The 22,424-nt window shown below is 43.4% G+C and overlaps 1 long non-coding RNA gene across 4 annotated transcripts in view; it reads left to right on the forward strand.

Annotated features, from left to right (window-relative positions):
• Positions 1–22,424, forward strand: part of LOC139364288 (uncharacterized) — a 95,922-nt gene that overhangs the window by 62,756 nt on the left and 10,742 nt on the right. For all 4 annotated transcript variants that reach the window (XR_011625872.1, XR_011625871.1, XR_011625874.1 and 1 more), the window contains one exon: positions 8,418–8,550. This is a non-coding gene — a long non-coding RNA (uncharacterized lncRNA). The remainder of the gene's footprint in view (positions 1–8,417; positions 8,551–22,424) is intronic.

The raw sequence follows: 22,424 nt of genomic DNA on the forward strand, positions 1-22,424 counted from the left end.
CTGGTCTGTATTTTTGCTTATTGACTTGTATCTGGATTTGCTTACATGTCTATTTCAACAGGTTGTGAATTTAAAGGCTGTTGCATTTGCTTGTTGAGGAGATGGCATCTGATTTGGTTGGTTTAGCTAGGTAAATCTGGTGTTACGGTGTTAGTGGCTAAGGTTCTAGTTAGTCCTGCCTAGACAAAAAACATGTTTCAATTGCATCGAAATTGAAATTTGTGAAATAAATGATCATCTTTCTTTCACAAAATATGGTCATTGTTCTGGGGGAATAAAGGGACGGTGTGAGTGACTCTGGACAATTCATTGATTAAACCTAGCAAAGTCCAGGGTAGATACTGCTGTTGGAAATCAGTTAGTGAGATTAACTGACAATAGCTGGAATCTTGTATCTTATAGAATTAAGAGTTTTGCATTATTCTTTTCATAATGATCAGACACTTGTCAAGTGTTTCTCTATAGTCATATTCAGCATGACATTTCAATATGGTCTTCTCACATTGAAATTAATTTCCTCTTAATTTAGCCATTTGCTGGCATGCTTCTGGCCTGTAATTGAAGACAACACTCCACACAAAGTTATGGAGTTGTGTGGTGATATTAGTTGGGCAAGCAAGTGGCTGCTTTCTAAGGTTATCCTGTGTAATGCCTTTTTCCAGTTAAAGAGCATATCTTGTTTTAAACAACTTTTTGAAAGGCAGCCAAAGAAAAGGTTGTCTCCGATATGCCCTTACCCGTCCTGTTTATGGGATACAGTGTTCCATTTCTTGGAAGAAGCTGATAAAGTGAAGCTGGATTTCGGAGGTGCACAGGAATATGTGTTCGTGTATTTAAATTCCATGTGTAAGAGGAAAGCCCAAAGGAAAAGAATAAAACAGAAAAACATTGCAATAGGAAGATGGATTACTGTGTTATATTTAGTTACAGGTACCAAGGTAGGAGTGAAGTTCTAATCTTTGTTAGTGAAAAGAGTACATTAGGAACACCTAATGGTGTTCTATTGGAAGACGAATTGGCATTACTTTGGATGGATTGAAGTTGGGGCAAGAACATGAGAAATGGCATGGGTTTGGAGGAATTTTATTTTCTTTCCTGTTCACTCTTATCAAACATAAAGGCAAACAAAATTTTCTTGAAGGCCAGAATTGTTTTTATGATTCAGCTGATCTCACACATTAACTTTGGGACACTCACCTAGAAAAACGGGAAGCTCAGCTCCCTGAAAAAACTAGGAATTCCCTGAAACAACTAGAAACTTCCCAGAAAGTGGTACACTCAGCCTTGTGTCGAAAACAAACAAACAAACAAGAAATTCCACAGGCTGTGGAAACCTGTTTGTTAAGCAGCGAAGGGAAGTGCCCTTGGCCAGACAGTCTAAACACAGGAATGCCAGGCAGGAGATCAGATCCACAATCGGAAGGAGAGAAGAGGCTGATAAGGCCTCCAAGAAAGCAGGTCAGTCACCAGAACTGGTTTCAGAGGTAAAGTGAGGAGGGCCAGGATGTTTATGATACAATCGCATTGTGCTGTTAAATTCTGGCACGCACTGCAGGAGCTGATACTAAGAGGCACTATTTAAATAATGCAGTATGTACAAATGTGGAATCCCCCCAAATTGTGCTTAGGTATGACATGAAATACGTTACATTTAACGTGAAACAATCTTCCTGGGAAGTAGTCTTCCTCATTCTCAACAGGGCATCTTCTGTAGTCAGTGCTGTTAGTTATATAACTAGGGTTAGTGCAACATGTTAGTTATATAACTAGGGTTAGTGATGATCTGTATTTTTTTTTTTTTTGAGACAGGGTCTCACTCTGTCACCCAGGCTGGAGTGCCGTGGTGTGATCATGGCTCACTGCAACCTTGACCTCCTGGGTTCAAGTAATCCTCCCACCTAGGCCTCCTGAGTAGTTGGGAGCACAGGCACCACCACATCTGACTAGTTTTTAAAATTTTCTGTAGAGACAGGGTTTTACCATGTTCTCAAACTCCTGGGCTCAAAAGATCCACCCACCTTGGCCTTCCAAGGTGGCCGACAATCTGTGTTTTGAACTCTGGATCTATGAGGCTCATTTCCATATATTAACAGGGAGGTCATTTTTGTGCAATGAGGGTTTTATATGGCGTTACTTGCTGTTCCACCAAATGTAGACTTACTTTAATTGGCCTCAAGACAAGACACTTTCATGCTTCTCTTTCTATTTTTGGTTTCTTGGAAGTATAACGTTTCTGGAGAAGATGGCAACTTTGAACATTTTCTGTGCATTTGTGAGTTTCTAGGATTTCAATTTATGGTCCCAATTCCTACCCTGAAACACTAGAACTTGTGGTCATAATGATAAGCAGTGAAAATAGAGTCTCGAAATGTACCCCAGGTAGCCGTGTGAGTGAGCCTTGTTGGGGATGCTGTGCAGGTAGCCGTGTGAGTGAGCCTCATTGGGGATGCTGTGCAGGTGACCATGTCAGTGAACCTCGTTGGGGATGCTGTGCAGGTGACCGCGTGAGTGAGCCTCGTTGGGAATACTATGCAGCTGAACATTTTTGAACTCTTGCTTCATCACTTCCGATTCTGCCCTTGGAGGGCAGAGATATGCAAAAGCACATGCTGGGGGTTCAAAGGAAGCTAAACTGGATTCCAAGGTGTTCTGACGCTTGTTTCCAGCCAGTGTAAACATGGTGTTCTTGACGGGGGAAGTGTTCAGGTGTCCACATGTGGAAGGCGAACATTGCTGCTAAGTGGGAATTGTCAGTAAGTGGAAATCAGAAGCGGAATACCTTAGCCTTCCTTCTTGTTCAACATTAATCTCAGGACTACGTTTATAGGCTGATTCCAGATGTGCTTGACTCCAAGGCTGTGTTTTCAGAGGTGACACGTGGTGTTTACCTCCGCATAAAAAAGGTCAAATTGTGTTATAGATCGAAGGGCAAATGTCTGACTATCCCAAGGGAGTGCCTGATAGATTGTTTGGTTGCAATTTGGCCCAGAAGCTGGAGGAGAGAGTGCTTACTCACTGGAGTAGGGAAAAGATGTCATTCTCCCTGGCTGCGGTAGAGGTCGCAGCTTGAAAGGAAAGAGCTACTTAGAGGACATGAAATAGGAGCTTTTAACTTGGTGTCTGCCGGGGTCATTCCCCTTGGTGCACCACTCTAAGCTGCTGGCTGACTCTTGGTGTTGTTATTCTGCAGCTACGGTATTTGGTGAGCTCTGCTTTTAGGAACACTTAATTAGTTTGACCTGCCCCACTGCTTCTTACACGAGGGGAAGCATTCCAGGGATAGAGCTTGAGACCAATGCCTCTACAACTTGAGAAATGCATGGAACTCTTTTAAAGGGACGACATTGTCTTTGTGCATTCTGCTATTGACTAACATCCTTTTTATTATTATACTATATATGCAAATCAAGTTTGGATATACATTCCTTATGCTTACAAAGCCAGTACTATTCAAAATAATATTTATCAAATAGAGTGGATGATATCACTTTGCTAAATCCCAAATCACTGGCTAACAGTCGAAGCACAAATTTGAGACTGAACCCTATATTTAATTTGTATTAAATTAAAGGATTTAACTTCAATGGTGCTAGTTCAGAAAATTTCTGTACATGCTAGTAAGTTATGAGAAAAAGATGAATAACTTCAGGGCTTTGTTTACTAGGTTAGAAATGTCAGACTTCCTATGAAAGCCAACTTTTGCTGGAAGTCAGTTTTTCAATGCCAATTTGAATGAGGCATCAGTTAATGATGGGAAGGTGTCTTCTGCACTAGAAGGTACAATTAGCATTGAAGTGCATTGAAATCTGCATCAAATGAGTATTTTATTCAATGCTTCTTAGAATTGGGTCTAGAAATTTTTTTCTGTTGGTTATTTCCTATCATACTTTGCACATAGTGATGTGCAAAGGTGGGGCCACCCAACACATTAGTTCACACTATAAGCAGAATACAGACTGTTGTAGCAAAAGTTCTTTTGAGCACTGCATGTCTATGTTACTGTGAGTCTTGTGATGACTTTATTCCTCCACCAGTGTGTTTAAATGTGAAGTACCTTGAGATTGCCACATGTGGAGCACGTGCCAAGGGAAGGCAGAAGCAGACGCCAGGCACGGCAATTCCAGACCTGGGCTCAGTTGTAAGACACTAGCAAGATGATTCAGAATCTGCCTATATTATACATCTGAGATTGTTGTTATGGGGAAAAAATTAAAGTTCTTATGGAGCATGGTAGCCAACAGGTGGAAACGACTCACATGTTCATCAATGAATGGATAAGCAAGTTGTGGTGTATACATGCACACACACACACACATACACGAATATAATTTAGTCTTAAAAAGGAAGGTGATCCTGACAAGTTATGACATAGATGATCTTTGAAAATTTCTTGCTAAGTGAAATAAGCCAGTCACAAAAAGACAAATATTGTATGATTCTACTTACAGGAGGTACCTAGGGGTAGCCAAAATCATGGAGACAGAAAGTAGGATGATGGTTTCCCAGGGCTGAGGGATAGGGGTATGGGAGTTGGTGTTTATGGGTAGAGTTTCAGATGGGGGAGATGAGAAAGTTCTGGAGACAGGTGGTAGTGATGGTTGCAAAACAATTTGAATGTACTTAAATGTCACTAAATTTTATTTAGAATTGTTTAAAGTAGTACATTTTATGTTGTATATTTTACCACAATAAAAAAAAAATGAAAAAAACAGAGCAATTTCAGATTCCCAGGAATACCTCAGTCTGGGACACTGCTTTGACCTGTGGATGTCCCAGCATGGGCCAGGGCGCCAGGACCAGGCCACTGTCCTTGGTGAGATGAGGAAAAAACATACCAGTGCCCTAGCTTCTCCTAAAGCTTAGGTTTATTCTGGGTTTAAGTTTATGTCAATCCCTTTCTGGAGAGTGGAGGCTTAAAATCTTCTTCCTTTTGTGAAATGAAGAGAGAAGCAGTTGATTTTTTTTTTAATGTATCTATTTGGCAAAATAAGTATTTGGTACGCCATGTTGCTACCCTCAAAATAAGCTTTTAAAGCTTATTTTAAAAAACTGATTAGTGAAACTCAAAAGTATGGGAACTGCTGCTTTTTAAAACTGGCATGTGGTCCTGTTATTTCTTCCCATTTTGATGGCTACACTTACTCAAGGTGCGTTGAACAAGGGAAAAATTATAGCTTAGCATTCTAGAGCCAGATTCCACCATCTCCCTCAGCGGCCTTTGCAAAACATAAGGAACTACACAGATGTAAGCTGTTGCTAACTCTCTTTCAGTATTTATTGAACACCTATGGCAGGCTCGGAGAACAAAGATGAATAAGGTTTGGTCCCTGCCCCGGAGGAGCCCATGGCTCGGCAGGGGAGGCAGTCACATCAACAACCAACTCTAACATAATGTGATAAATTCTGTCATAAAGAGATGGACAAAGTGCTATGGGGAGCATGAGGGTGGGGGTAGTAAAACCGAAACTTTATCCCAATGTTTTACAACTTTTATAGTAAGGAAATATATTGTCTAAGACTTGAAGTCAAACCCTTTTGGCTGAGACGTGGGCCCATTTCCCCTCATTTTGACCTCAGATTAAACAATGATCTTCACAGCAGGATGTGGGCAGCAGTGGACTGGGAATTCAGGGTTAGGATCTGTGGCAGAAGGCACGTTTGAGGCACATGGCATTTATCAAACCTTGACCATGTCAGAGGGAAGAGCTAAGGGCTCATGAGCTGGGTGAATCAGACAAGACCCAGGGTGGCCCAGATTTCAGAGGACAGAGGAAGGCAGGAGGGCTACATGCCCAGTCCCCACAAAGACCCCAAGTGGCACAAGGGCAGGAAGGCAGCTGTGGTACAGTATTAAGAATTGAGTTAGTCCCTGAAATGAAGAGAATGACTGATAGAAAAAATAGCAATAGGCATTGTTTATTGCAGGCATAGTGTGCTCTAGGCACTGTGCTGACATCCATTATTTCATCTAATATTTACAACAATGCTGGGGGTATTAATACTTTTCTTATCCCCATTTTGCAGATGAGTTAACTGAGACTTAGCGAGGTTACTAACTTGCCCCAAATAACTTGAATAGAGTGTGCTAGAGGTAGAGCCAGGGCTTGACGTTAGGACTGCAGGACCCCAAAACCCATCTCCTCCAATCCAACCTCTCATACCAGTTCCAGCACAATTCCAGCTTCCAGATGAGTGTCTCCACCTAGATATTCCACCAGATCTCAAGTTTAATGTGTGAAAGTGAAAATCATGTCTCTTCTGCTCACTCCAGTTAGTAACCACATTTCTCTTCTGTCAGACTTAAGACCTCAGCTTGTTCTTTTCTCTTCTCCTTTTTGCTTGCCATATCCAGAAGGTTACCTAGCTGTGTTGGCATCCAACCCAAACTTTCCATTCCCACTGCCATGGCAGCAGTTCAGCCCCTTGCTGCCTCCCACCTGCTAATTTGTCCGGTGGCTACTAGTCTCCACTTTCTCCGATGGATAAGGACTTTGCTGCCAGATAAAGCCTCTTTTAAAGCTCAGCTCTGATTACCTCATTCTCTGCTCAATTAAATACAATATGAATAATAACAATCACTTTCTTCCTATGGACTCAAAAGAATGTTTGGACTCCCTAGTTTGTCATCCAAGGTCTTTAACAGTATTCTTCAGCCTAACTTTCCAGTGTTAAATTGCATTAAGTTCCCCCCTTGAGTTCTTTTATTCTAAGCAAACTGTCCTTGAACGTGCTTTGTGACATCTGTGCCTTTATTCATGTGGTGCTGATTGCTTGAAATGTGTTCTCCATCACCTCCGCCAGCTGACATCCTAATAGTTGTTTAAGATTAAGTTTCAAGCGCCACTTCTTCTCTGAAGACTTCCCTCCTTACCCTTGTTGGAAGCGACCTCTCTTTCCCTAGGATGCCAGTGGCACTTTGTACCATGTAAGGCAATGGTCCCGTGCTGCCCCATACCTTCGTATATACTTGCCTTAACTGCCCCGTTAGACTTTGACCTCCTGAAGACAGAGATCTTCTCTTACTCATATTTAGGTTCTCCGTAGGCCCTCACTTGGGGAATTCAAACATGTATTCATTGAAGGCATGAATGGAGTTGGACGACAGTGATAGATGAAAGAATGAGGGAGCGGAAAGAAAGCTAGGTTCCAGCAACCTCATCAAATACTCTGGATGCCCCTAGGATTCCTCCCGAAGAGATAACTCCAACTTCTTCATTACTATGATTTTGTTTTAGGCTCTGCATTGCTGCTATCATGTCACATTGTCTTCTCTTTCTTCCTCGGCAAGCCATTGTCTTTTTATTCCACTTTACCAGAAACGATCCCACCTTTTAGGATTACATCAACTCTCTTTCATCACTCCAGAAACTCATTTACACTTATTTCAGGGATTTGGATTTTATATTATAAAAATATCCTTACAGCTTTCTGTTATTTACATTTGGGGATTTAAATTTGTGATTGTTTGTCCTTGCCCATATTCCTTAGTTATCTTTTTACCCAGAGCAGGGCCACTGTGTTGTTCAAAACTGGGGACACTCTTCGCGTTGTAGCCTCTGCATACAGTGCTGTCTGGAGTTGAGCAGTGCTCAGCCTGCTTAACTGTATGTAACAGCACTGACCGTGGACCCATGGAAATCAGGTGCACATTTGGCTGATTTTTCTTTTTAAATTTTATTTTTCCATAAATTATTGGGGTACAGGTGGTATTTAGTTACATGAGTAAATTCTTTAGCAGAAATTTGTGAGAACTTGGTACACCCATCGCCCAAGCAGCACCATATTTTTAGTCTTCCTTTTTTTTTTTAGATGGAGTCTCACTCTGTTGCCCAGGTTGGAGTGCAGTGGCACCATCTCGGATCACTGCAACCTTCATCTCTCGGGTTTAATTGATTCTCCTGCCTCAGCCTCTCGAATAGCTGGGACTACAGGCACCTGCCACCACACCCGGCTAATTTTTTTTTTTTTTCAGTAGAGATGGGGTTTCACCGTGTTGGCCAGGCTGGTCTCAAACTCCTGACCCCAGGTGATCCACCCACCTCGGCCTCCCAAAGTGCTGGGATTACAGGTCTGAGCCACTGTGCCCGGCCCATATTTGTAGTCTTTTATCCCTTGCCTCCCTCCGGCTCTTCCCCGCAAGTCCCCAAAGTTCACTGTATCATTCTTATGCCTTTGTGTCCTCATAGCTTAGCTCCCACATATCAGTGAGAACATAGGATGTTTGGTTTTCCATTCCTGAGTGACTTTACTTAGAAAAATAATCTCTAATCTCATCCAGGTCATTGCAAATGCTGTTAATTCATTCTTTTTAATGGCTGAGTAGTATTCCATTGTAGATCTATACCAGAGTTTCTTTATCCACTCATTGATTGATGGGCATTTGGGTTGGTTCCATGATTTTTCTTTTCTTTTTATAGGTCATTGTGGGCTCATTTGGATGCTGAGTATCTCCACAAGGGCCAGATTGGAAGCCAACTGCATGCTGGTTTCTTCGCCACTCAGAGAGTTTCAGGAAACCAGGCTCCTGTTTGGACATCTCGCCCTTGTCTGGTCAGTTACTCCACATGTAGAGACTCCATAGACTGCAGATGTGAGAGCTCAGAGTCCCAGAAACCACTCACACGTGCTATATTTCACATTTGGGTATTCAGATTGACACTGAGAGAAGAAAATACTTGGAATCCAACAGCATTGCCAATTGTGAGAAGTTAGTTGTGGCCTTTTGTGTCAAAATTATGTGCCTGTGTAAGCCCTGGGTACTATGGCAATGGGTCCTGTGTAAACACCAGGACAAATAATGCTTTATATTAATCTGCCACCTGTGGCTGTCAAGTTACCCAATCACCAATTCATGCTTGAATAAATGTAGCAGGCGGTATAATTAGATGTTTCCCCTTCAAGCATTGGGACTACTTACCCCATGTGGGATGCCCAGCTCTCTCTGAATGCCATGACAACTAGGGATGGGGCCTTCCCTGCAGGGGAGTCATGGTGTACAATTTTCTTGGAATTCAATGTGAGTTTGAAAAGAAAAATGACCCAGAGGAGGACAAGCAAGAAGAGACAGCCCATTAGCAGCCGAACCATATGACAGAGTAAAAAGCAACTTCAGAGCTGTCAGCGCAACAGCTGGGGGAGCATGCCAAGAAGCCAGATGCTGCTGCTGAAAGACCATTTTCCACAAAGCTTGGGCCTGTGATGTTCATCTCAGCCCCATGTGTGGCCCTGGGCGCGGGGCTTTATTGCTGGATAAAATAACAAAGCGGGGGGGGGGGGGGGATTGTGTGCAGGCCCAGGGGCTGACTCAGAAAGTAAAGCAGACAGCAAGAGGTGGGAATCTTGTTCATTACAAACCCACCCACGTTATTAGAAATAGGAACTCTGAACGTACTCCCTCTGTAAATGATTTATTTGGAATATTACCTAACAAGGGGCATATTTTCATTTGAAGCTAGATATTAGGTTGTTGAGATTTCACTGCTAGATCCTCCTATTGGACTTCCTGGCTGTGGTTCCAGGGATATCCATACATGTGAAATCTTCTGATGTTGATCGTCATCCCAGATAAGTGGAATTTGTTCTCATTTTACAGATGAATGAACCAAAAAGAATCTTACTGACTTAAAGGAATGCTAAGTGGCTTGCTTAGAGTTATTTCATTTGACATCTCTAGGAATAGAACTTCCTGAGTGCTGAAGCCTTTTTCTCAGCACGTACTGTTAGCCGCTTACCACCAGCCTGCATTTTCTGTGGCTCTTTTCCTCTGCTTGTCTAATTCCGCAAATTCACCTGTTTTCATCACGTGCTCTCTCCCCTCAACCCCACTACCCTGGACTAATGATATAAGAAATTAAGGCCGGGCCTGGTGGCTCACGCCTGTAATTCCAGCACTTTGGGAGGCTGAGGCGGGCAGATCACCTGAGGTCAGGAGTTTGAGGCCAGCCTGGCCAACATGGCAAAACCCTGTCTCCACTATAGCTGGGTGTGGTGGCATGCACCTGTAGTTGCAGCTACTCAGGAGGCTGAGGCAGGAGAATCACTTGAACCGGGGAGGCAGAGGTTGCAGTGAGCTGAGATTGCACCATTGCACTCCAGCCTGGGTGATAGAGTGAGACTCCAACCAAAAATAATAATAATAAATTAATATATTTTATTTCATGCCCAAAAGACTACTGGAGGAATCATTTCTTGACTTCTTAAAAAAAAGTTTTTGTTTGTTTGTTTGTTTGTTTGTTTGTTTTTTGAGATGGATTCTCGCTCTGTTGCCCAGGCTGGAGTGTAGTGGCGCAATCTCAGCTCACTGCAACCTCTGCCTCCCAGGTTTAAGCGATTCTTCTGCCTCAGCCTCCAGAGCTGAGATACAGGCAGGATTACAGGTATGCACCACCACACCCAGCTAATGTTTTTTGTATTTTAGTAAAGACAGGGTTTCAACGTGTTGCCCAGGCTGGTCTCAAACTCCTGAGCTCAGGCAATCCACTGGCCTTGGCCTCCCAAAGTGCTAGGATCACAGGCGTGAGTCACCACGTCGAATCAGAGAAAGTATTTTTTAAAAGATTATTTACTGGACAGCATTTCTGGAAACAGGCTGAATAGATACTTAAAAAAAAACCCTTAGGTGGGAAGAAATGATTCATTCTGCATCAGGTAAATAGAGCAGTCAGAAGATAAACCATAGAGAACAAGTTTTATACATTTCCTGAAGACCTTGCAGGGTGAGAGTACTTTGCCGGCCGGGCGCGGTGGCTCAAGCCTGTAATCCCAGCACTTTGGGAGGCCGAGGCGGGCGGATCACAAGGTCAGGAGATCGAGACCACAGTGAAACCCCGTCTCTACTAAAAAAAAAAAATACAAAAAAATTAGCCGGGCGCGGTGGCGGGCGCCTGTAGTCCCAGCTACTCAGGAGGCTGAGGCAGGAGAATGGCGGGAACCCGGGAGGCGGAGCTTGCAGTGAGCCGAGATCGCGCCACTGCACTCCAGCCTGGGCAACAGCGTGAGACTCCGTCTCAAAAAAAAAAAAAAAAAAAAAAAAAAAAAAAAAAAAAAAAGAGTACTTTGCCTTCATGCTAGGGGAGCTGAGTTGAAGTAATTTCTAGATGTCCACTATTGGTTTATTCCCCTGACTGAAGGAGAGCAGATCTGGGATAATGTCAAGTACGGGGCCATCTAAGAATCAACACCTTGTAGCTGGCATGGAGTGTGGTTCTGCCTCGACAGTGTGCTCACGAGGGTGAGCAGGGGAAGGGCTTAATCACAAAGCTGTGGGTGTGGTTAAGGGAAGCAGCAACTGTGGAAAGCCTACAGAAGTGAGTAGCTACTGAGCCCTGAGAGCTGTAGCTGTAGTTGGAGTTGAGGATCTGTGGCCTTCAGAAGAATATATCCACTCCATTGAGACTCAGGAGGAAAGAAGCGAGGGGAATAAATATCCTGATCTCATTCTCCTCTTGCCCTCTGGTCTCCTGCTGATGCCTCCCATTGGCTGAACTCAGCTGGAAGCCAGGGGGTAAAGGGGCCCAAGTCTCAGTTCAAGCAGGGCAGCCTTCCTGGGTACAAAACAGGGAGGAGAAAGGTGAACAGTGGATGTGGAGGGGCAAATATAGCTGGTGCATATATTGGGAGATACTTGGCATAGCTGGTACATGATTTACACGGGCAGTTAATGGTCCAGCTCTGTCATGTTGGGTATTTGGGTGCTATTCACATCTGCTTGGGAGTGGCTTGCTTTCACACAAATAGGAATCTTTAGGAAAAAAAAAAAAGACTGGCTTAATATAAGTCTAACTGGAAGATGTGGCTCAGAGTGTGGTTAGATTGATCACTATGGGATTTTGGTATATTCAAAGTTACTTGGCAAATATTTTTTTTACAATAAGATTAGGGAGACACTTATTTGCTATGTAAAAATCACCTTGGCCAGGCTCACATCTGTAATCCCAGCACTTTGGGAGGCTGAGGTGGGCAGATCACGAGGTGAGGAGATCGAGACCATCCTGGATAACACAGTGAAACCCCATCTCTACTAAAAATACAAAAAATTAGCCAGGCGTGGTGGTGGGCGCCTGTTACTCTGCTGCTGGGGAGGTTGAGGCAGGAGAATGGCATGAACCCAGGAGGCAGAGCTTGCAGTGAGCTGAGATCATGCCACTGCACTCCAGCCTAGGTGACAGAGCAAGACTCTGTCTCAAAAAAAAAAAAAGAAAAAATCACCTTGGCCCATGGACAAGAGCTGGAAGGAAAATGATGAGATTAAAAGCAAGTTCATGGTTCATAGTGGGAATGGGGAAATTTTCTCTTTTCTAATTTCCTTTGTTGCTATTTTAATGCAGTTTTTGCAGTAAATTAGAATTAAAAAGAAGCCACTAGTCCCCTAGATGAGGTTGTTTAGGTTTCTGGACAATTATACTGGCTATACCAAGTATCTTGGGTAAGAAAGATTTTAAACATGGATATTTCTTGCCTGAGTCTTGGAAACTTAAACTAGAATCCATGTGAGGCTCATTTTAATAGAGCCCTCTAGGTTTTTAAGCATTTTTTTCCATAATTACTTCTGTTTTCTTTATAAGCAGTTTTATGGGGAGTGGAGGGGAGGTATTTTCCTTTACCCCTTCGAGTGTCTTCATGCCCAGTTTCCAGGTCATTGTGGATACACAGAATGAGACCCAGTCTCTTATACAGCTTCATTGAAATGGGACATTCTATGCTCTGAGACCTGTCTTTTCTTTTGGGAGGCACAGGGAGAAAGGTTGTGGTTACTGGGTGTGGGGCAGGGAGCCAGTGCTTTTTATCAGATTATTGCAAAGAGCAAGAGCCTCCCAATACTTACCTCTTCCCTGATGAGGAGGCTGCTGGGTGTCACTCATATTGATCAGCGCATGCAGACCAAATGCCAGACACTGTTTCTAGCACATAACCCTGAGAAGCGGAGACAGGCGGCTTTCCTACTCCTCTTTCTAACCACAACTGCAAACCTGACTCCAATATCTGTGGACTGTCATGAAAATTTACCCTGAGAAAAATGTTTTAGTTGAAAAGTATTGTTTCTGATCTCATACACTGTGACCAGTTGACAAGTTATCTGAGCTGAACTGGTTCAGCGGCCTGGCTTCCAGATGTGAACTGGGAGTTTGGTTTTTCATTCTCCTCCCACCCCCATCTGCCCAACAAAGACCAGAAAAAAAGATTTTTTTTTTTTCAGAAGAAAAAATAGCCGGCTGGTTCTTGGCATATATCTGATATCAGGTGGGGACTATATCTAAAGAGAGTTGTATTTCTATGGAATAGAGATACCTACTATTTGATATAAACTGTGACAAGATAGTTTTCTGTCTTAGCTCAGTGCAGGGAGTCAGCACAGTTTGAGTCAGAATTTACTAGCAATTGATTATGGCTTCCAGATTTATGCCAAAATTTAAACATAAAAAAAAGACTAACAGGCAAACTTTTTTGACTGAGCCTGGTTGCTTGGTATTCTCATCCTTGGTGAGAATTTTTTTTTTTTTTTTTTTTTTTGAGGCAGGGTCTCACTGTGTCACCCATGCAGTGGCACGATCACAGCTCACTGCAACCTTCACCCCCTGGGGTCAAGTGATGCTCCTACCTCAGCTGCCTGAGTAGCTGACACTACAGGTGCACACTAGACCCAGCTAATGTTTGTGTCTTTTGTAGAGATGGGGTTTCATCATGTTTCCCAGGCTGGTCTTGAACTCCTGTGCTCAAGGGGTCTGCCTGCCTCAGCCTCCCAAAGTCCTGGGATTACAGGGGTGAGCCAAGGCACCCGGCCTCCTTGGTGAGAAATTCAGAGTTGTCTGAAATGTCTTGAACATCAATTGTGCACATGGGTGGAGTCTACGAAGACAAGGGATGGGCTCTAGCCTCAGAGAATGGGGCGGCAGGAAATAGAATTGAGAGGCCTGGATGTGGATCCAGAGTGTCTCACGGGTTCTGAAACAAACCCACGGGCTGTACACGAGTCCCTTCTTCTTCTGCGTTAGCTTTCTTGCTCATTTAAAAACTGGATTTTTTTTGTCCATGTGTATATAGTCCAAGCAGCAGGCCATGTGTTAGCGTGATGTCTCTATGTCGGGGTTGGAAGGTTCAACTTAGGTTCAAAGCTTTACCTTTAAAGAGTCCTGTGAACTAAAGGCAAGTTAATGGACTCTTCTTTCTGAAGCAGTTTGGAAAAATCAAACAAAAAGATAATGGATTTTTCTGTTTCCTTTTTTAATTTTCAAAAAAGAATACTAATTGCTTACTCTGTCGGATGCTTGTGATACTTACATGAAAAGCATATCTGAAAACCTTAAACTATGGTTGCTTTTATTCAGATTATCTGTTTTAAACTAGATTCTTTTCATGTCTCTCTTGTCTCACTTCCTAAACCTTTAAATATAGAAAATGTGAACTATAGGAAAGAAGGTGGCTAAACCCCGAAGACAGTGTGTGAGACTGAGGGTCAGGAAAGGCTCACAGCTCAACATCCTGATGCTATAAGATGCACAGAGTTAGGTGTGTCTGCAAAAATGTCCTTTTCGAAGCACAGAGCACTCCATGTAGTTTTCTAAGGGTCAACCCTAAAGCCCAGACCATCAGAGGTGGTGGAAGTCCATTTTCCCTGAAGGTTTCAATTGCTCCCAGGCCAGTCATAGGACAAGCAGCTCCCACACTGGACTTTTGCTCAGATCCGAGTCTCTGAGGAAGAACTCTTTTCAGCTCTGCTTAGTTGCTGTAGCTGTCCTGGGAGAGACCAAGTTGACGTGCAACTTCACGTCAGATGAAAACAATATGAATTGTTTCAAAATCGGAGACAAATGTAAACGAATACAAAAACAACAGCACTCCCTTGACCCTGTATCTTTGAGGTTTTCAGGGCTTCAGAACTCTCTAACGTATTGTTTCATGGTTTAATCTGCTTTGCATTTCTCCGAGTTTAGCAGTGCTGGGAGAGTTGGGTACAGGACTCTAGGAACTTAAACAAAGGACAGAAAAACGAGGAATACTTGGTGACATTAAATATTTAAAGCATGTTTTGTTCTTGTATCCCATCATGAAAAAAATTATCCCACCCTTGAAAAAAATTTATACAGAAAGGCTTTTCAAATAAATTAGTGTGTGTATGTGTGTATTTGTTTTATGTGTGTGTGTGTATATATATGTGTGTATGTATACATATATATATGTTTGTCACTGTTTTAGGATGGATTTTGTGCATCACATTAGAATAATAGAGAAAATATAATAGTAGTAAAGCGCAATGGGGACTTACGGTCAGTGCCTTTCCTCCTTCTTCCTTCTGTTGCAGAATTTTTGCTCCTTAGTTCAGCTAAAACTGGGTTTTTGCCACACAACCAGGGAACATTAGGAATGTGGACACACTGAAGAGTGAGTAGAGCGAAATTTATTGGGCGAAAAGAAAAAAAACTCTCAGCAAAGTGAGAGGGGGTCCTGCTAACAGGCCCCCACCTCAGATAGATTCCAGGTCATCACACATGAGCCGAAGAGGCCAGGCCTCTCGCCCCTGCACAAGGCGTGACTTCTTATGGCTCCACCTTGTTCTCCTGGTGCTCAAGTGAATCGGAGATTCTCTGGGGACCCTCCCCCTTATCTGCCTCCTGCATCTATCACTTCTTTCAGGATATCTAAAGTAAATCTGTAAGATAAAATTCAGGGATGGTAAAACAGTTTTTGATGCTTTAACAATTTGGAAGTGAGATACATATTCATGTTAACTTTTAAATTCAATTCATTGGGTCAATCAAGCACCTACTAAAGTGACAAGAAAAAAAAAATAAGTACACAACTCAGTTCTCATTCCTAAGCGGCTTATAGTCTTGTCAGAGCTGGTTGGAATCCGGGCAGGGTGAAGCCTGGACACAAAACCTGGACACAAGATGACAGGAGATGCACAGTGACATGCCGAGATGGTATGATGCATGTGCGTAAATGCAAAAGTGACCCAGTGATGCTGAGAGGGAAGGAATGACGGAAGTGGAGGCAGACAGGGACCACGAGGCCTCCGGGAAGGTTTTCTTCCCCTTACAAAAAGGTCTCGGGAGAGCAGTTGTTGACTGCTAGGCTTGGCATGTATGGAGACCAAAGAGGGAAGCAAATGGTGTGAGCCGCATTTCCTTCCTCCTTGGTGGAGGGTGGCATCAACTGGAAAGACGTTCACGCTTTGCTCTAGGAGACAACAGACCTCACTGATTTTCAGTGAATACATCACCAGGCCACCAGAAACTGTGACCAGATCCCAGGCTTCCAGGCCTCCATGGCTCCAGGAGGCCATAAGCTGTGGGAGGACAGCAACTCAGTGTTTTTGTTTATTTTCCCTGGACTCCCAGAGTGGGGCTTTGCTCGTGGCCTGCAGCTGATTTCGGCTGGTCGAATTGCATTAGTTCTGACGGTGCATTTTAAATGTGAGGTCCTGGGATCCTTACCATCTTTCAGTTTAAATGTCATCACTCAGGGAGGTCTGTCTGGATTGCCCTACCTAAAGCGATCACAACCTCCCTTATTCTTCAGCACAGCATCCTGTTCATTTCGTTCATGGCACTTTTCACATACTGTTTATTTTGCTTATTAATTCTGATGAAGAGAGCAGCCCTCTGTAATAAGACAGTATTATATGTCAGTAGTTTTGGAAAAAGAAAGGTTAAAGTCGCAATAGGTTTTTAGCTCTCCTTGCAAATAGCCTTCTGAAAGTTTACTTGTGTATGACCATGCGTCTGCTTCCCTTCCCTTACTGAGTATCACAAGGTCTCCTCTTCTCCATCTGAGTGTCTGGACCCCAAAGCCTTTCTCTGAGTGGTGCTCAGGGCTCTTTGGAGTAATTTTGAGGCAGCCAGCCTCTGGGGTATGGAGGTCTCAGTCTCTGGGTGGTGAGTACTCTTGTCTGTCTCTGCAAGGCCCTTCTCGTCAATGACAAGACTGTATTTCAAATTCTGAGTGTATGGTCTCTTTTTTTCCACTTCAAGATATTTGGTATTTAATATCTGTCTGTGTTGCTGGATTAGACACCCCATGAGGGCAAGGACCATGTTTGCCTTGCTCTTCATTACATTCCTAGGGTGTAGTGTAGTGTCTACCCCATACCAGGTTCTCAGTCAATATCGATCATTGCTTCTTCCAATTCCCAGCAGCCCCATTTTCCTCCCCCATCTTCCAACACCTGTGTAGCCCACCCGAGCTTCCCGAATTTGAAGGGTAAAGAGGGAGTAGAGGTAGAGCAACTTCTTCTTTTTCTACTAACTGGTAACAAGCTCTCTTTTGTGGGGTTTGGGGAAACAGTGGAGGAATACAAAAAGTTCCAAGAGAATCTTTTCCTTCCTCCCTGCCCCCCAGCACACAATCCAACTGATAGGTGACAAAGTGCTAGCAGCCCTCACTCTCAGCGCCTCCTCGGGCTCAGTGTCCACTCTGGCGGCCCTTGAGGGGCCCTTCAGCCTGCCGCGGCACTGTGGGAGCCCCAACCGTTGCATTCAGCCTAGTGGCTATTTTTTAAAGCAGGCTCTGCTCCTCTGGAAGTCTCTCGCCCAGCTCCCTATGTGGGCTGTTCTTGTTCTTGGATGCTTGGATTGCTCTTTATCTACTCGCCATCTGTGTAAGGGGATCCTGCCAAGATGATCAGATGTGAACTCAGCGCCAGAAACATTTTAATTAATTTATGGTGATAAAATGCGAAAAGAAAACCATTGAGGAAAACCTGGGCCAAAGAAAATTAAACATAAGAGGAAACAGAGAAACTGGGGCCATGCGGTCTTGGAAGGGAGGGCCTGGTTGGCAAGGAAGCCAGTAAACTCTTTCTTTCTCTTGCCCTCTTCACTTATTTAAGCAACACCCAAGTGGAAAAGCTGCAGAGGACCTTGTGGCAGGGACTGGAGGGGACAAGGGAGATCACTGAATAGCCTGCTATTGGCCTGGACTTCTTGATTAGGGCCTTGAACATGGGTGTGTTGGAAACATTGAGAGCAAGGCTGTAGGGTTGCAAACCTCCCTCTAACAGGGGTGGCCAGTGTTTCTCAGGTGAGGAGAAGAGTGAAGGTTCTTAAACTGCAGCTCTGGAAAAGCATCAGCACGTGTTTAAAGAAGTCACTAGAGTAAATCTGATTTCATTGCAGTCTGGCATACGTACTTAGGGTAACATCTATACTGAGAAAATACAGAAGAAAACTAGTATTAGCTAGTTTTGCTCCTCCTAAGACAAAAACAGGCCAGCAATGTTTATTTGTAGGCTACTGGAACATTTGACTTATTTGAGATGTAGATTCAGTTTAGTTTTCCTTTCTTTTTTTTTTTCTTTTCTTGTTTTTTTTTTTTTTTTTTTTTTTTTTTTTTTTTTTTTAAATAGGAAATAACTACTGAGGGTTGAAAAAGACAAACTTCTCAGTCCTTCCCATCGAATTTTAGAAAAAGACAAAAGAAAACACTTGGGAACCAGCACACAAGAATTTGGTCAAAATAAGGCGTTATTTAACTAATTAAATAATTTAATTTCTAATTTATTTGGGTATCACATATCCCTATAGATTTGATGGTCTCAAATCTAACTGGTTCAATTGAAAAAACAGACTCTTAAAAGCAACTGGGAGAAGAATACAGCAGTCAAAGGGAACAAAAGGGGACACATTAGCTGAAGACAAAGAAAGAAATGAGAGAAAATTCTCAGTGATTTGAAAAATTCTATAGCAGGCATTACCTGTTTGTCCTAATTAAGAGGGAAGTATGTAAAATTGAATAAATAAATTTATGTGGAGCCTAGCAGTAGATTATTTATACAGCGGATTTAATAGGATAATAGAATTTTAGAGCTGCGACTTCATACCATGGGTCTGAATCAGAACTGCCTAGAGAGGTTTTCTTCTTTTTTAAAAAAATGTATAGGATTGGGCCGTACTTGCCAGGATTTATGGGGTTGGCTTTGGGATGTGCATTTTAAAAAAGCTAGTGGGTGAGTCTGACATGCATTCCCATGCATCCGTTCATCACTTATGGAGTGCCTACCCGGGGCCAGATACTATGGTGGGTGCTGGAGACACTATGGTCAGGGAAAAAAGACATGGTCCCTGTCATTATGGATGTATGGTTTGTGGGTAATATGCACCTTTTTATTTTCAGCTAAAAACCTGATTACCCTGAAAGTTGAGTGGTCCTTGCCTGGATCTTCCAGTTAGGTGGTGGTAAACTGGAATGGAACAATACCCTAATTTCCCACTTGTTATTTCCATAGTCTTTCCACTAACTACCCTTGCTGATTTTCGGATTATATTTTATTTAGGCTTATATTGAGATTCCAATTGTACTGGAAAAAACAGCTGAGTTTAGATTTAGGTTCAATTCCTTGCTCTACTGTGTATAAGCTTTATGATATTGGGCAGGTGAGTAACTTCTAGCAATCTTCGTTTCTGTATTAGTCGCTTTTCATGCTGCTGATCAAGACATACCCAAGACTGGGCAATTTATCAAGAAAAATAAGTTTAATGGACTCAGAGTTCCACGTGGCTAAGGAGGCCTCATAAACATGGCAGAAGGTGAAAGGCACGTCTTACATGGCGGCTGGCAAGAGAGAATAAGAGCCAAGTGAAAGGGGAAACCCTTTATAAAAACATCAGCTCTCATGAGACTTACTCACTATCACCAGAACACATGGGAATTATGGGAGAAACACGTGGGGAAACATGTGGGAATTATGGGAGCTACAATTCAAGATGAGATTTGGGTGGAGGCACAACCAAACCATATCAGTTTCCTCATCTGTAAAACAGAATCATACCTACTACATGCAGGTGGAGGGTAAGGATGTGAATATTTGATGAAGTCATATAAGCAAAAGAATCTAGTCCACTGTCTAGCACTTTGGAAGATCTCAGTTAGTGGAAATTCCTTCCAGTTCTTTACAGGAGGCAACACACCCAAAACTTACTGGGTGTTGCTAGAATGGGGCGTGTGGGGAGCCATCCTGGATACTGGCAGAGCGGCCCAGGGTGGCCTTACCCTTTGGAATAGGCCAACTCAGTGTTAGGTCCCCTTGGCATTGGGTGAATTCTGCGCATCCAAGCAGCAGCGGTGTGCATAGGATGCCTGGGGCTAGTCACCGAGGCTCACAGCAAGGCACTGGAAGCCTTTCCAGAGCAAGTCAGAAATTCGGAGCTAGCACAAAGCAGTGGCAGTGATTTCAGAAGCCTCCCACTGAATGCTTTCTCAATTTCCTGTGCAGACCTGTCAGCTTTGCCCTAGGGGCATGTTGTGGTTACATTCCAAGGTTGCCTGCTGCTGACCAGCTCAGCTTCCTTGGCCACAGCCTGAGTCTTCGGTGAGTTTCCCCACTAGAACAGAAGTCACCACCCAAACTTGTTCCGCGTACCCGCATCAGATAATGGGACTGAATTAGAAAGAAAGAAATGAGAAGGAATTGGTTGGATCAAGGTGGAGGCATAGGTACTACAGCAGCAAGAATCAGATTTATAATGTACTTCTCCAAGCTTTTTCAAATCTTTATTATTTAAGAGAGCCTATGACCCCTTCTACGTATATAACCAAGAGAAACGTGTGTACGGGTTCACCAGAGGACTTGTAAAAGAATGTCCAAAGCAGCAGTGTGTGTAATAGCCCCACACCGAACACTACTCAAATGCTCATCAACAGCAGGATGGAGAAATACGTTGTGTTATAATCACACAACAGAATGTTATGCAGCAAAGAGAATAAACAAATTGTAACTGCATGAAACAACATGGTTGCATCTCACAAACAAAATATTACAGGAAGTAATATTACAGGAATACAGTAATAGTAATGCAGCAATAGTAATAGTAATACTGTAATAGTACAGGAAGCCAGATGTGCAAGAGTACATACAGTGATTCCATGTACACGATGTTTGAAAATAGGTAAAACTTACCTATGATGTTACAAGTCAGGATAGCGGCTGCTTTTGGTGGGGGATAGTGACTGGAGGGACATCCAAACTAGGTTTCTGGGGGTGGGGGTGCTGGTGGTGGTGTGAGGTGCTGCCTCTTTTTTTTTTTGAGGAAGAGTCTTGCTCTGTTGCCCAAGCTGGAGCGCAGTGGTGCGATCTCAGCTTACTGTAGCCTCAACCTTCTGGGTTCAAGTGATTCTCCTGCCTCAGCCTCCCGACTAGCTGTGATTACAGGCATGCGCCACCACACGCAGCTAACTTTTGTATTTTTAGTAGAGATGGGGTTTTGCCATGTTGGCCAGGCTGGTCTCTAACTCCTGACCTCAAGTGATCTGCCCACCTCGCCCTCCCAAAGTTCTGGGATTACAGGCGTGAGCCACTGCACCCGACCCAATGTGCTTCTTCTTGATCTGGGTGTTGGTTGCATGGGAGTGTATAGCTGGAAAATTTATTGAGATGCATGCCTACAGTTTGTGTTCTTCTGTATCTATATGTGGAGCTTCAATGAAAAAAGAATGTGATAATGTCTGCATACCCTTATCCTCATAGATTGCAGCCAGGAATGGAAGCCTGCATCGTGGTTTTTCCACCAGTGAAAGAGTTAAGTAATACTCAGCATTTTCTTATGTCTGGCCCAAAGTAGGCACTCAATAAATATTTGCTGAATAAATAAAGAATGGGTACTACAGCACAGTTCTAGACAATCCCGACACCCAGCTGCATTCTTGCCCTAGATGATGGGAAATAAATTAGATTGAGAATAAATTTTGTATCATGATAATAAATCCTTCTTTTGTTGTTGTTGTTGTTGGTTTTTAAAAGAATGGGTAATAGAAGCTATTAGATAAGGATGCCAGGAATTTTAAAAAGGTCTCATAGGGACATTTCTATTATCAGGGATTTTCCTTATCTAAACCATTGTGGCAGACATTTAGGAGGGAAGCCTCAAACCTCCTGTGCGCCAGCTGGCTCAGATCCACATGTGCATGCATGCGGGTGTCCTCACTGGCAGTGGAGAGCAGCCCAGATGTACGGTGATGGGGGCCTCCTTGTAAGGAGTTCTTCCTCTGTTCCACAGCCCCTGGGAGGCCTTCATCAGGTTCAGTTCAGTTGGATCTTTGATGTCATCTCCGTGTGAATGCTGCATGATCATTTTCTCTTGGTCTTTGATGAACAAAATGTGAGGGGAGATGTTTGACCTGGGGGCATGGCTTGTGGCAAGACAGGAAGTGCCTCATCTTGTCGGGGTACATAAAAGGGCAATTAAAGGGTACCGCTAACCAGTACACGCCTACTCACGGGTCTGCCAAGACTCTTTCAGGAAATGTGACAGGGCATGAGCGCAGAGCTGCAAAGAAGGGCAGATCTGAGGCAGTGGCGACTCAGATTTCCCTACCTCCAGCCCTAGTGGAAATCTTACTCAGTCCTCCACACCCTCTAGCCAAACCTGAAAGTCAGGAGGCCAAAAGTGACAAGCGTTTGAGAGATGGCTTAAGCTACATAAAAGGCTGGT

Source organism: Macaca nemestrina, chromosome 7 (assembly GCF_043159975.1).
Source record: "Macaca nemestrina isolate mMacNem1 chromosome 7, mMacNem.hap1, whole genome shotgun sequence".
NCBI classification, from domain to species: Eukaryota; Metazoa; Chordata; class Mammalia; order Primates; family Cercopithecidae; genus Macaca; species Macaca nemestrina.